Genomic DNA, 16427 nt, shown 5'->3' on the forward strand with positions numbered 1-16427 from the left:
GCTACATCCAAAACGGCGTGAAGTTACTTGTCGCGTGATATACACCCAACACGTTACAATATATTATTTTACGTTAGATCGTATCCTTGTCGGGGCACGCGGTAGCGTAGTTGGTTAAGGCACTTTGCGACAAGCCGGAAGATCACGCGTTCGATTCCCGATGAAGTTATTGCATTTTTAATTGACCTAATACTTCCATCCGCATTATGGCCCTGGGGTCGACTCAGCCTCTAATAGAAATAAGTACCAGGAATTTTCCTGGGGCGTAAAGGGCGGCTTGCGCGTAAGGCTGACAAATTCACCGCCATCTGTGGGCTAATTGTCTAGAAAATGTTGGAGCCTCGAAGGCCTGTTACAAGGATAACTTTACATTTTATTATTATTATTATTATTATTATTATTATTATTATTATTATCCATGTCCGACCTAGAATTATATTTCATATACGCGAAGTTTTGATGTTACCTCTACTCGTCTTTGGCGAATGCTTTCAATGTGACTACAGATTTTGTATTTTAAAATTCGCAGCGATGTTCGAGAAGAAACCCGAACACCTTTAATACTAGGTTAGTATGACAGTCAGTACGTCAAGGGGTACAGGAGTAACGGGTCGTGAAGGCCCTCAGGTTTGTGGCAAGTTGAGACTCCCACATTTTCTACACAATCGGCTCACAGATGGCGGTGAAGTCAGCCCTATGCGCCGGCCGGTCGCCCTTTACCCCCAGTAAGATTCCTGGTATTCATTTCTGTTAGAGGTTGAGACGACCCCAGGGCCATAGTGCGGCTGGAAGGATTAGGTCAATTGAAAAATCCAATGAACTAATCGGGAATCGAATTCATGACTCTCCACCTTGTAGCAAAGTGCCTCAACCAAGAACGCCGTAAAGGGCGGCCGGAGCGTAGGGCTAACAACCTGATCACCATCTATGAGCCGACTGTCTAGAAAATGTGGGAGCTTCGACATCACAATCCCATGGGCCTCCACGGCCTCTTGCAGGGATACCTTTACCTTTGCGGTCCAGGAATGGTTGTTCTAATTCTCGTAATGTTTGTTATTCATGCAGTTATTTTCTGTAGTAGTAGTAGTAGTGGTAGTTGTAGTAGCAGTAGTAGTGGTGGTGATGGTGGTGGTGGTGGTAGTAGCAGCAGTAGTAGTGGTGGTGATGGTGGTGGTAGTAGTAGTAGTGGTGGTGATGGTGGTGGTGGTAGTAGTAGTAGTTAGTAGTAGTAGTAGTAGTAGTAGTAGTAGTAGTAGTAGTAGTAGTAGTAGTAGTAGTAGTAGTAGTAGTAGTAGTAGTGGAACGGACGTCTCGGTTTGGTTGCCTGATCACTTGCTCTGTTGTTCCGACAAAAGCATACTCGAGCGATCCTGTTTTCTTCGCAGTGCCAACACCCGATAAGTCGTGTAACACAGGCTTATCCGAGACAATGGACAGTACCTATCAGCACTACAGACAGACAATGCCCATTGTCTTGGTGTCTACTGAGTGCGCAAGCGCTGGTTGCAGGTAGTAAGCCTAGAAATCGGGCAAATACATGTAACTGCCAACACTTGGAATCATTTATGGAACTTGCTAAATTGGAAGGGATTGGAATTTGTATTTTGACCAAAGAGCCTCGTTCGAATTTCGGCCAGGATATCAGCTATCCTGACTGAGCATTTTCGTGGTTTTACTCATTCCCTCGATTGAGGTACTGCAGACTCCTACTAAATCCTTTCTAATTCAACAGAAGCCCTTCCGTCTCGGTGCTGATAGCGTCTGTGATAACCAGCGAAAGGAAACCCTGTATTTTGTAGAGCCGGGGTAGCATAGTAGGTATAGCGACTGGTTACGGGCTGGACGACGGAGGTGTCGGAGTTCGAGTCCCGTAGGGTGAAAAATGTTTTCTCTTCTCCACGATGTCCAGACATGGTCTGGGGTCCACCCAACCTCTTATTCAATGGGTAAAGGAAGCTCTTTCCTGGGGGTAAAGCGGCCAAGGCGTGAAGCTGACCACTCACCTCCAACTAGTGCCGAGGTCAAGAAAGTGTGGGTCTATACATCCATTCCCCCATACGCCTTCATGGTTTAGTGCTTCATTAGTTAAGCGAAAGGACAACTTTACTTTTATCCTCAATGCCAGATGTTATGATCTGACTGACAGAATGCGGAGCGGGAACTCTGCTAAACATAACAATGTCTGTAATTATTTCGAGTGTTATTCGATAATCCTCATAGCACACGTCAATCCAAAAAACGATCCACCACAGTGAAGGTTAATTTTTCGAGTCGCGATAACCTCAAAATCAGACCAGAGGCTCTGAATGACCTTTGGCAAATTTAATCAGGAATAAAGAGAATGTACAGTTCGCGCAAAAAATAGAGTACTGAAATGTAAAGAATTCCTGTTGATACCACTGTCTATTCATGTGAAGACCCCTTGCACGACAGAACCTTCTCAAATCCTGAAGAAATGGTCCAATCACCATGTCCCTGTAGCACTCTTGGGTGACGGTAAGAGCATTGCCTTCCTCATCCTCAATGAAACAGGGGCCTAATATACCGTGAGCTGAGACGGCACACCATATCGTTACACGTGTACTGTGTAGCGGTTTCTGGACGGTAACATCTGGCCGCTCAAACCAAGGAAGCGAGTTGTCTGGCGACCACTTCCGTATGAGCGGAAATAATACTGAACTATGAATACCTTTTCCCCATTTCCAACAACTGCATAACACACTTCCTTTCCACTACTGGGAACACGTGCGGCTGGAGCTATGTCCCGTTGACAAAGGCACATGCACGTTCGACATGCGCGAGTTTCAGTACTGCATTTTTGGCTCATACTGTACTTTACTGACTGATGATATTTCTGAATTATTTTGATCAAAAGCCATACGCACTGCTTTAAACCACAACCAGGTAGCTACAGCGATGCTGGAATTCTACACAACACTTTCGATACTTAATAAAGAAGTTTTGTAGTTGAACCTCTGGGCAATATGAATAAGGGGACCTGGTACGTACTCCCAATTGCAATATTCAAACTAGCATGTCGAAACTATTTCCAATGTCAACTGACATCTTTACTGCAGTAAACTATCAGCAATCACACAGTATACACACATACACACACACACACACACACACACATGAAATAAAGAGATCCGTTACAAGTTCATGCAAATGGAAAACGTGATCAAAACAACCAGGAAGACTGAAGTTAGAGAGCACCTTTCATGACCACGTGATGATCCACTCACAAAAATTGTAACTGTACACAGTCGAGCTGACTGGATGTATGAAAGTTTCTTTGCAGAAGGATGAGGATATTTGACGTGTGTAACCTTTACGTGACGCATGAGACAGAATTAGGACACACATTCTGAATTCCTTATTTCCACACAATACAAACAAAATTTTCCCTGACCTCACTGCGGGAACAATGTTTACACAGCCGTTGGCTGGCAATGAACGTTTGGTTCGACTTCAATATTCCGGCTTTCAGGCGGCACGTAAAGATATGTTGCGGGTCGCTCTGAATATGGCGTCCGCCAAGATAGGGCCCGTGGGCCAGCTATTAACCACTCGCGCCTAAGAGTTACCACAGTTCCTTGAGAAGAACTGCTGTTCTGATATATCACTACCTGCATAATATTGCTGCGTGAACTAAAGCCAACACAGACTTTCCTAGACGAGCCTGAACATCCAGAACTGAAATCAGACTGGGAATTTCCGATGGAACTCGGTTAAATTGAATCGATAAAGAGAACACTCGAATATGGAGATACTACTGTTTCTGTATAACATCTCTGAGGTTCGAGCAGACAACTTGACGTAAGAAAATTCCCGTGTGTTCAACGATATCCCTTGTTTGGTTATTTTGGTTGCCATTGTTATATTACACAAAATCTGGCATATATCTAACGATCACATAACAATCTATAACAGTGGGTAGTGATGACGAACCGTCAAAGATGTCTTAGTCACGGTTTAACAATCTCTGTGACTGCCATTTAATTCAGTCTTCCGCAGAACTCGAACCTGTGTACTGTCGATACTTGTGACCTGTTGCGTAGTGGATTTGGCCGAATCCCTCACCTGAGACAAGGATTGTAAACCGAATATGGAGTAGTCAAGGCCTTATTTACGGTGCGTAACTCTCCCTCCCTCCATATTGCAGCTGCAATGATTGCCCCTCCCACTACGTCTTGCCATACTTCTCCTAATGTGCAACACGAGGCCAGGTATAAAAGGACAGCCTGTATATAGAAGACACAACTCATTCTGAAGTTTACCTTGAAATTTCACATCATAATTTTACTCTCTTCTGTCTCCATCTATGGCCTGCATTCTATATGCTCCGGCCATTTCATTCACCTTGATTTGCTTACCCTAACAATGATTCATGAAGAATGTGTATCACAAAACTCCGCATTATGAATTCGTCTCCAGTCTCCGGTTACCTCCTACCTTTTTTCTTTTCTTTTTTTTTATTTCGATTAGTGGGGGGTGGAGTCCAACTGGGTCCACTCGGCACGGCGGCCACTGATTGGCCTATTGTAGCCTGCCCCGGGTGATTATGATGATGGAGAATTTGGTGGAATGAAGATTGGCAGGGGAAACCGAAGTACTCGGAGAAAACCCGCCCCAGCACCACTTTGTCCACAACAAATCCCACTTGACAAGACCCGGGATCGAACCCGGGCCGCCGCGGTGGGAAGACAGTGACTAACCACTTGAGCTATGGCACGGCCTTCTGTCTACCCTTAGGTCTAAATAATCGCCTCAGCACCTTCAATCCAGGCGTTTCCCTTAATGCCAGAGAACCAGTTTAGCACTATGGAAAACAAGTGAAAAAGATAACGCTGTATATTGGAATTGATGACACAGGCAGTCTGTAAATTAGTATATTTTTGTTTTGATAAATAAGGCTTGCAATTCAATAGCCAGTGATAGCCTCCAGTAATTTAAAGAGTATCAGTAACTATTCAGAGTGCCTCACGCGGTTTCATCGTCTAAATTGAGTTTCATTTTCTTTTGAAGGAATGCAAGAAGTCTGACGTGAGAAATTTCTGAAATAGACCAAAAAATAAATTCCAGCATTTCAGGCACTTGTAGCATGGGAAAGAAATACGATGACGTTGTTGCTTGCAGTATTCTATTCATCAACTGAAACAGTCGCCTACAAACACAAATGGAAAAACTGTCAGGCGCGAAACACTTCACAATGGGTACCATCTATAACTCTGCATTTCGCAGCTACAGTCCACCTGTAACACGGCCTTTGTAACATTTGCAGTTGCTACAGCGATCCGTGCTTTGAGTTCGTCCAATGTTTTCGACTGTAAACCTGGTCTTTCACATAGCCCATAAGAGAAGAGTTCAAGGCTAAAATCAGGAGAACGTGGGGGCCACGCAATTGGTTATCCTCTTCCTGTCCACTGACCTGGGAAGTTCAGGTTCAAACAGTCATGGACAATGTGAGAAAAATGCGTCCAGTTAAAGACAAGGTGTGATTGTTGTTGTTGCTGCTGCTGCTGCTGCTGTTGTTGAGCTACGGAAGAGTGTACGTATTTTCCAACATATACTGACCTCACAGAACACGCAACCAAAGCTGCTGTCCGTTAAGTACAGTTAGCATGCGCGCGCAACTCATGCTACTGTCACTGTTTGCGATTACACTACACGTATAAAACTTCGTCATATCTGCTGCAGGTGTCAGAAATCCCGGCCTATTACAGTCAATTGTTTATGGGTCTCTTTGCGGTTTATTATACGACCCTGTCACCAGCTGACTACACAGCCTCCAATTATAGGATTAATTAACTATAAACGGAAATGGGCGTGGAAGAAAGATTTTATAGACTTATTTCAGTCATTGCCTGGTGGGATCCGGGGGCCGAAGAGAGATAGTCACTCGCCCGAGAATGTATACAATTAGTATTATTATTCTCTCAATCATATTTAGCGTGTAAATAAACAAAACAGTTGGAATAAATTAATACTCGTATGTTTATACACTGATCCATTAAAACCTGAACTGTTTTATATTTTATTGCTGCCATGTCTATTCCAATCAAAAATACTAATTGTATATATTTTAATTTTCTCACTTCTCAATGATAGGTTTGATTTATGTTGATAAAGTTATTTTTATAATTATTGAGTTATTATTACTATTATGAACTTCTATGTGTGTGTGTGTGTATGTGTATTGTCCTTTCTCGCCACAAATAGCGTAACTATTGGAAATGTACTTATTTTATTTTTCTCGCCTGTTAAAGCTAACTTCAACTTTTCTTGGAATTGTTATTAGTTTATTGCTATTATATAGACTGTCATATTTTGTATTTTGTTCTTTAATTATTTTAGTGTATTTCTATGTACTGGTGCTAACGTTGTAATTGGCCTCTGTGCTGTTAAGTTTGCTCGTAAATAAACATGAATTTAATTGAATTATTATTGTTATTATTATTATGTACGCGGATACTCCTTTCTCGCCAAATTATGGCATAACCACTGGAAATGTACGTATCTTACTTTTCTTATCTATTAATGACTTCAATTTTTCATGGAATTATTATTAATTTAGTGTTATTATATAGACTGCCTTATTTTGTATTTTGTTAGTTATTTTCGTATCCTTCTGTGTACTCGTGCTAACTTTGTAACTGGCGGCGAGATGTTAAGTTGCACTATACTACAAACAAGTGAATTGAATTATTATTCTTTCTAGATATTTGTACTTTACATTTCTCAGTTCTCCGTAAGAACTTGGATTTGTCTTAGTTAAATTATTATTATTATTATTATTACTCTGTTTGTTTACTTCTCTGCATGAATGTGTTTTTCTCCAGTGCTTGCCTATAATCTGTCTTCGATTTTATGTTGTGTTTGTCCATAATGTATTTACCTGTATCTACACTGTGCTCTGTCTGTAATTGGCCTTGTGGCTGTTAACTCGGCACATAAATAATAAATAACTGAACTGAATTATTATTATTGTCACGCGTTTTACATTAGCAAGACCTGGTGTGCTGTAGGTATCGTATAAGACAACAGGACGGAGCAGTCACTATCATGATGTAATACAACAGACAGAATTGCTGTAGTAAATCTACTCCAGCCAATTAAGGAAAACCTACATACCTAAATTAAGCACGAAGTTGGTATGAGAATATAAAACATTAACTTCATACAAATTTAAATAATTTCTTGTCTTAGTGTAGAATACATATGGGTAAGTAGTCACTGTGCCGGTCACGGTAGCCGAGCGGTCTAAGGCATGCACTGTCTTCGCTCGCTCGGAAGCCGAGATCGTGGGTTCGAATCCCACTCAGGGCATGGATGTTTGTGTGCGTTTTTCTGTGTTTGTCTACAGGTAGAGGCCTTGCGACGAGCTGATCAACCGCCCAAGGGGTCCTACCGTATGTGTAAGATCTAGTAAACCGAAGTGAAACGGAGAGTTTCATGGAGGTAGGCCTAGGCCCACTGGGGCTGTAGCGCCAAAGGGAAAAAAAAGTAGTCGTTGTGCTTAATTATCACACAAAGAAAATGTGTGCCGAAGCGGAGGTACAGATCCACGTATTCGCAATGTCGGAACTAGTTGTAGGCGTTATGGCCCGTTTCACGCCCCGCCGCTTTACCCCCAGGGAAAGGGCCCCGGTACCCACTGAATAGGAAGCTAGGTGAGCCCCAGAGCCGGTCTGGATGCTGTGGGGCAGAGAAAAATCTCTTGTCCTTGGCGGGTAAGGTACTACACTGATTCCTTGGCAGTCCAGCCCGTAGCCCGTCGATATACCGACTGAGCTGTCCCTGCTCTTAATGTCGAAAAACATATGAAATTGGTACAAATAAAGCATCACCTTTATAAAAGTTATAAAAATTTAAATCAGTTCTCCTCTTAACGTTGAGAGATGTACAAACCTGAACTTAAAAATGAAATTGCCACGAAAAGATGACTTTATTAAGGTTACGAAATTTTAATTCTGTTCTCTCCTTAGTAAATGAAATTGACACGAGAACACAAAACATTATCATTATAAGTGTTGCGAAAATTTGAATCAAGGCTCCTCTTGGTGTCGACGTTATGTTCATTCTAACAGACAAAACAATTTCTTTACCAAATCCCTGTTTCCCCCCTACATGCTTGAAGGAAACAGACTGAAGCTACTTTCAGCTTCACCATTCCGTAAAGTAAAGTAAGTAAAGGTATCCCTGTAACAGGCCGTGAAGGCCCACAGGGTTGTGAGACGTTGAGGTTCCCACATTTTCTAGACAATCAGCTCATAGATGGCGGCAAGGTTGTCAGCCCTACGCGCCGGCCGCTCTTTACCCCCAAGAATATTCCTGGTACTCATTTCTGTTAGAGGCTGAGTCGACCCCAGGGCCATAGTGCGGTTGGAAGGATTAGGTCAATTGAAAGAAATCCAGTGACTTCATCGGGACCTGAACCCGCGACTCTCCGACTTGTAGCATAGTGCCCCACCATTCCGTAAGGCTAAAGTAATTTATCCATTTTAAGCAAAAATTCGTTGATTCAAAATTAGTTTATAATGGCTAATACCTATCTTAGCCGGTCACGGTAGCCGAGCGGTCTAAGGCATGCACTGTCTTCGCTCGCTCGGAAGCCGGGATCGTGGGTTAGAATTTCACTCAGGGCATGGATGTTTGTGTGCGCTTTTCTGTGTTTGTCTACAGGTAGAGGCCTTGCGACGAGCTGATCACTCGTCCAAGGAGCTCTACCATGAGTTCATGGAGGTAGGCCTAGGAGCACTGGGGCTGTAGTGCCAAGGAAAAAAAAATACCTATCTTCAGATAAAAATCATTTTACGATACAGCTGATAAAACTTTTTACTATTTCAAATGTGTAGTACAATGCACAGGAGTGGAAAGGCGTACTCCAATGTTTTTTGTTGTTTTTTTTTTTCAGTTCTGTATACATCGTTGGCCTTGACGTGTATTTATTGCGGACATAAAAGTACTGTAGCGGGGCTAAATTACACCACACACAAAACTCTGTGAAGTATTTCGCGCATTTCCTCAACATTCTCCATTATCTACAAATGTTACAAATTTGGACCTTAACAAGGTCTGCAAATTTTTTTTATATAACAAGTTTTCATATGACGAGCGTTCTATTTCAGAAAATAAATAGAGCTCCATGTATAAAGAGCCTGGAACTGTTATTTAGGCCGATATAAATCAAACAAATTCGACCAACTGTTGTTACTGCAACCCACCGATGGCAAATTGCAACTTTATGACTGGGCAAGCTGGAGTAAGCGGTGACGTTTCTCACTTGTATTAGGGAGGTAGCAGTTTCGATACACGGCAGGGACTAAGGTTTATCATGGGTTTCCTCGGGCCCTCTAAATAAGTGCCGGAATAATACTTCAAATTATGCCACGACCGCTTCCTTCTATACTCTTTCCGGTTCATTATTCACTATTCTGTTGCCCGCTGCAAAACCCTCAAATCTCAACTCAACTGCTTGCAGCGTGGATTGTCTTCAAGATAACTCCTTGGCACGGACCCTATGGAAAACAGTCTTCTACTGTTGACAGCATATGCTTCAGGAATGTGTTTACCGAGCCGCTGCCTAGCAATGAGCGTATGCTTGTATTACATACACACATAAACAAATGGGAATTCCTTCCCCATTGTGCATTTATTTCACCTGCTTTCGTCAAATTAGAATTGGCTGAATCTTAGGTTACATTTTTTATGGTATATTTACCGATGCTTTCAGCAGCATTCGTTAAACAGCACTGAATGGTAGATGATTATTTAATACTGAACTAAAACATGCGTGGGAAGAAGCCGTTGCCTAGTTTATGGTACTGTACTATCGCGGCATTCGCTTCGAGTGACTGACAAAAATCACGGACATTCTCAGTCAGGATGGCCGGTCTTCAGATCAAGGTTTGAAGACGGGATCTCCCGAAGACGAAGCAGGAATCGATATCCACTCAATATCGAAGTTCGGACGAGTTTCGATTGCTACAATACCAGACCCTAGGGCCTATATTATATTCGAATAGCTAACAGGATCAACTGAAGGCCAAAGATTAATGTTATATGATAACAGGATACCAAAAGATTATGTGCACCCAAGAAGGCGGACGTAACGGAAGGACGAAGTTCCAAATTGAGGAGCATAATACGTATTTCTGCTTCTCACCGAACATTTTTTGTATCTCCGTTTATTTGTATAATCGGCCCATATTAAGGACTATAAGCACATCTTGTGAAATACTTAATCTAAGGCTTAAATATTAATAAGAGAACATGTCAGGGAGAGTAATGCTCCAGTGAGCATTCTCTAGGAATCTATTTCGAGTGTAACCTTATTATAGTATGCATTACATTTATGTGAAGCGCGTTGTTAGGTCGGTTGGCTTATGCCTTTTGAGTCTTCTGGGCTCGTCTGTGTCGTTTAATAATGTGGTTGCCAGTTCATTTGGATGTGCTGTTATCCTTTCTTCATAACTGCCGCTGATGTTTGTAGTTTCTTTCCGTACTTTGGGTATGCCTAGATCGGCGTGTAGTAGTCTGTTTGGGACGTACCAGGATGCATCGACTACAGCGTGAAGTACTAACCGAACAGTATGACAATCAAATTAAGGAGGATGAGGTGGACAGGACGTACAGCATGCATACGAGGGATAATCGATGCATTCAGAGTTTTGGCCGGAAAGCCTGAAAGGACCGACTACTCGAAACATCTAGGCGTAATTAAGAGGATACTATTAAATGGATTTTAAAGAAATATGGTCGGAAGTTCTGGGGTGGTTTCGTTTGTCTCAGAGCAAGGACCAGTTAGGAGCTATGAGCCTTCGGCTTCTATGACAGACATGAAATTTCTTAACTAACTGAGGATATGCCGATCACAGTGGGGGCGCGGTCTGCCTGCTCGAACGCTGGAATCGTGGGTTCGAATCCCACTGAAGGCATGGGTGTCAGTATGTGCGTTTATTCCGTGTTTGTCTTGTCCTGTGTGTAGGTAGCGGCCTTGCGACGTGCAGATCCCTCGTCCAAGGAGTCCTACTGTCTGTGTAAAAAAAATACGTAACTGAAGAAGAGACTAAGGCTCAACAAAGGGCTGTAGAGCCATTGATGGTTGAATGAATGAGCGTTTTGATGATAACATAACGATCTACGTCAATATTCCGTGACGATGATTCAGTCTCAATGATGTTTCTCTCGCAGACACGCGATAACAGAACTACGAACAGAATGACTAGACGACTGGAGGGGAATATAGGGGAAGTATGCCGAAAGGGGAAGCTAAACAGCTGGAGGGAGATGTGGAGGGAGTAGATGCATAGGTGCCGCTTTCCGCGGCCACAGTATAGATGGTATAGATTTTACTACGCACCAACATTGCCGTACAGAATTGTCACTTGTTGCAGTCTTGCCCACACGAGATGGTTGTGTTGTCCCCCCAGTGAACAGTCTTATCACCTGATGGAGGTACATGAATATACACGTATATAGTCTAAGGCTCCTTGCTGAGCTACTTACTGGCCTCCGTTAGAAACTCGACAGAATGGAAGCTCTTTCTGCTTAACGTCTTTGCGAGTGGTCGTAAACAACTACATTCAGCTGAAGTTAAGTGAATAGAATGATGGAAATGGCGTAACGCTTCGTGACGTAGATTTGTAGCGGCGTAGACTGTGTGAAGAAGGAAGTGATGCTTCAGACACCAAATCATGGCATCTGGTTGGGATACACATTTCGTTTAGTTTGTAAGCATATCGTAATTAAGGAAGGACACCCGCCGAATCCTTCTTGAGAAGCTGATAGTTCCTTCTTTCATTCGTTCATCAATGGCTCTACAGCCTTTTGTTGGGCCCTGGCCTCTTCTTAAGTTTCGTAATTTTTTTACACAGTCGGTAGGACTCCTTGGACAGGGGATCAGCACGTCGCTAGGCCGTTACCTACACATAGGACAATACAAACACGGAATAGACGCACACGCAGCCATTCATGCCGTCAGTGGGACGATCATTAAAAAGTTAACTCCGTGTCCTGTAGTCCGCAAGCGAACTATACCGACCGAGCGACCGCCGCTTGTCGGCGAAGTTAGTGCCAACTTTTAGTGGATAGGGGGTGTCACGTGGTCAGCGAAACGGATCCCCAAGGCTGTTAATCTCGGTTTTCTAGACGGAAGCCGCTATTTACTTGAAATAGCTCCTCAGTTATCATAACGAGGCTCGGTGGACCCCGTTCCAGACCCACTACTTCTCAGAAAATCCGGTAGTGCCGGAAATTGAACCCGGGACCTCTGGATCTGTAGCCAGGAACTCTGATCACTAGACCACAGTGGCGGTCATTAAAAGTTAACAGGTTCCATTTTCAACATACGATGGGAAACAAAATCGCCATATCACAGATCTCGTCGAACATATGACTTCTTCTCCTTCCTACAGACAGTAGAACTACTTGGATGGGGGATCAGCCCATTATAAGAAAACAGGGCAACACAAACAGAAATACAGATACCTCAAGAGGGATTCGACCCCATGATCCTAGTGTTCGAACGGACGAAGACATTTCATACCTTAGACCGCCGAATTTCGGAATTCGTACAGCTTAGTCAGAGAGCCCAAAACGCCGCAACCACTCTCCCGACGCCCTCTGCTGAGTTGAGTCCCTTCCAAAATCTCTCACAACCAGTGCTCGCCTGTCCTAATTCGACGAGGTCCTGAAGATGTCAGATTTCGATAACATACTGTCACGTGTAGGGGGGATTATAGTTCGGATGATTGGAATTACTGGCACTTCGGTTACAATTTCTCTTAATTACAATTAATACAGCGTTATCGCTGATTTACACAATTTACAGTTCACTGTTGCACACGCGCTAGGATTCTCAGTTTCCACTAGTCGTCTCCTAGCAACAGATCTCAACACAGAAACTAGAATGTCAATCACTATGATATTTTCTTGTCATTTCTTGTTCAATCACCCCGGAACCTCGGAACTCAACTAAAAACTCTTTAGCTGCAAGTGGGCTCCCGTTATATAACCGCGGCAAGGACAAAGCAGACCACACAGAGAACACAAGTCACGTGATAGCTAAGTACTGTTGGAGTGTGGCGTCACAATTCGGATATGAGTTTCGGTTCATACAGAGGCATTTTCAGCGTTCTCACAATGTCACACAGTTCGCGTTTTCACAGTAGAAATGTTAACATTTACAGATAAAATAGTACTCAGTAAGCCATGAATTGAATCTAACGTGCCACTTGTATGTATGGATTTCCAGATCTTAACTCAGCTCATTTAACTCGCCTTCTGCCGCCATGTCTGCACAGCCTTACCTCGTTCCCGAAAGTGTAAGTCGAGTTCATTATAACGTGGGAGATGCAGGGTTACGTTCCTGGAGCTAAATGCTCAGACTTACTTTACAGTACTTAAGCTCCTCTTACGATATAATTCTAACTAACTCCATAGAGATGAGCTCTTCTTGAGAAGCCGCCAGTTGTGCAGTTACTCAAGAATTTCCCCACATTTTATGGAACCCGAAGTTTCATTTCCGTGATCACAAGAGCCCTCCACTGATCCCTATCCTGAGACAGATCAGTTCAGTCCATTCCGCCCCATTTTGTCTCCCTAAGATCCATTTTAATATTATCCATTCAACTACGTCTATGTCTGCCTAGTGGTTTCTTTCCTTCTCGTTTTCCCAACAAAATCCTATATGCATTCCTCTTGTCTCTCATTCGATGCTAAAATTCTGTTCTTGTTATACGTATATTCGGGAAAGGAGCATAAAATTAAATTAAATTAAACTATTAATAATATGTATATTAATTAATAATCTAGCACGGATCGTTAAAAGTTACAACTCGAGCCTCTAGAGCTTTATAAACTTTATAGACAATTCATTAATATGTTACAGAAATCCGACACCTCCATGTATCTGGCAATGTGGTTGCCATTTCGTAACACGAATGAAAGGGTGAGCTAGTGGCGAAACGTCTAAAGGCGCGTCCACATTACTCGTGCTCGTGCTCGTGCTCGTCGGGAGACTCGTAAAACTTCTTCCACACTACTTCAGTTGCTCGCCAGGCTTCGGCGCGTGAGGATCCGTATATTTACTCGTAGTGTGTATAGGCTGTAGTCGTACTTTAATTTATTGGCTATAGTTTTTAAATTAAAAATTTAAAATTTGTTTGTCTCGTGACTTGTCATATCGTCCACATTACTCGCAAGCATAGCGAGTCGCACGAGCACGAGTAATGTGGACGCGCCTTAACAATATTTGATACCTTGACTAAGCAACCTAGGCATGGAGAGAGATCCTCCGATGTGGCTATTTTGGTTGTCATTTTTATATTTAAAATAGAATCTAGTAACTTTCTACGAGATCCCCGGTATGTTGATCCTGCTTGCCATTTCGGTTTAAAATAGAACACAGTTAACTTTCTAATGCCTCTGTCTATTTCTGTTAGCTCAGGGGCCAACTGTGAATTCGGTGTATTTTACTTTTTCATTTTAATTTACCGTCGAGTTGGCAACGCTGTCGGTATCTCAGAATGCGCACTCTTGAATGTTAGGACGATCAGTGAATATTCTAATGAATTGGAAAGGATCTGTAAGGAAGCAACAACAGCCTAATTTTGAAGTCTATCCCGAGATCTGCCTAGAGAGACAGAGGAAACCCATGAGAAACCTCAGTCAGAATAGTCGACGCCCCGCCGAGATTCGAATCGCTAACCTTCTGAGTACCAGTCGGAAGCACTGACGTTTGAGCCACTTTAATTCTGAGGTATTTTTTACTAGACGATGCCATACGAACATCACCTGGCGCTAGTTTTGTTCTTGGGTATTTTCATCATATTGATGTGGTTAGTTTTACCGACATTTCGGAGGTACATACTGCCTCCATCTTCGGGGTCGAAATGAGCAGGGTGAGTGAGTGTTAGGATATATCTATGAAACGTGTGTAAGAGTGCTCGCATCCACATGGTGGAAATATCCAAGAGGAGACTCAACATCAACAGCGAACCACGTCGATAGCCTACAAAGTTTGTTTTTAACAGACCGCAGTGAGACCTCCACATCTTAAGAACCTCTAATGTCAATTAAAAGGGTCGTGGTCCATTTTAAAGTACCGCCGCGGCCCTCTCGAGGGAGATTTAAGGAATGTCACGAAAAATCAAAGTCAAATATAGCGAACTTCTGAGATGTGACATTGTACAGTGTGGTAGACGGGCATAAATAGTTCTTAGGACCGTGATGCCCACATCTTCAGGATATAAGAGGACTAGCAGATTCTTTTTAAAAGTTGGTATCTACCTATCAAACTGCATAGCGTCATATTCCAGAAGACCGTAATCATAACATTCTCCTAACCAAGATTTAGACCTGTAACGTGTTAGCACAGACAAAAAACAAACTCTGTGGCATGTAGTCCGCAAGCGAACTATACCGACCGAGCGACCGCCGCTTGTCGGCGAAGTTAGTGCCAACTTCAGCGGATAGAGGGTTTACGTGGTCAGCGCAACGAATCTCCACGGACGTTAATTTCGGTTTTCTAGACCGGAGCCGCTATTTCCTTGAAATAGCTCCTCAATTATCCTCACGAGGCTGAGTGGACCCCGTTCCAGACCCACTACTTTTCAGAAAAAACGTGTTAGCACTAGAATTATCATGCCAAAGTGTACCTAAATTATGCTGTATTGCCAGGCATATCAGATAACATAAATCAGCATATTAGCGAACATAAATCAATCATTTACACATTTTAAGCGCGTGTAATAGTGACTATATTATCAATATTTGCATAGCATCCGCTGATCAATTTTTCATGGAACAGGCACATCTGCTCCTGATGGGTATCGAGGGGAACAACACAATCACGTGATAATCAGGGCGGGTGTGGAGCGGTCGTTCACGAAAGGAAAGATATAAACAGAAAAGCGCGTAGAAAGTAAACTTTCCGAGTTGTAAAGTACACAAATACGTGATAGTAAAACAAACTGTATTCTAAAGACTTTGGGACCGGCATAATTTAGTCAGTACAGAGACCAGACTATGGTCTGGGCGGCAGAGGAATCGGAGTTCGTATCCGGGCTGAGGCCAAGTTGTTCCTCCAATGCTTTTCTGTAAAATGTCACGAAAAAATCCAGAGTGATTCCTGAATTTGCCTAAAATTGAAACATTACGTACTTAACGTCTGCATCTAGTGATTAGCTCATGCGAAGTGACAGCTCTACAAAGCCGCACGGCGCCACATCTCAGAACACCGTAATTTTAATATTTTCTTGCCGTGAAAGCCAAACATAAGAACAATTTCGATCAGGAAACATTATTTAAATTTTATTTAACTATTATATTTAGTACTTACTATTTGAATAAAAAAACAACTGAAGCCAAAATATTCGTAATCTTGTTCACAGAATATTCACGATATATTCCTCAATAAATCA

At 42.7% G+C, this 16427-nt stretch overlaps 1 long non-coding RNA gene across 1 annotated transcript in view; it reads right to left on the reverse strand.

Moving 5' to 3' along the window:
- The window catches only part of LOC111868367, a 34792-nt gene that overhangs the window by 2108 nt on the left and 16257 nt on the right, over positions 1–16427 (reverse strand). The gene's annotated exons all lie outside the window — the stretch shown is intronic.

Source organism: Cryptotermes secundus, unplaced genomic scaffold, assembly GCF_002891405.2.
Source record: "Cryptotermes secundus unplaced genomic scaffold, Csec_1.0 scaffold2427, whole genome shotgun sequence".
Taxonomy (NCBI): Eukaryota; Metazoa; Arthropoda; class Insecta; order Blattodea; family Kalotermitidae; genus Cryptotermes; species Cryptotermes secundus.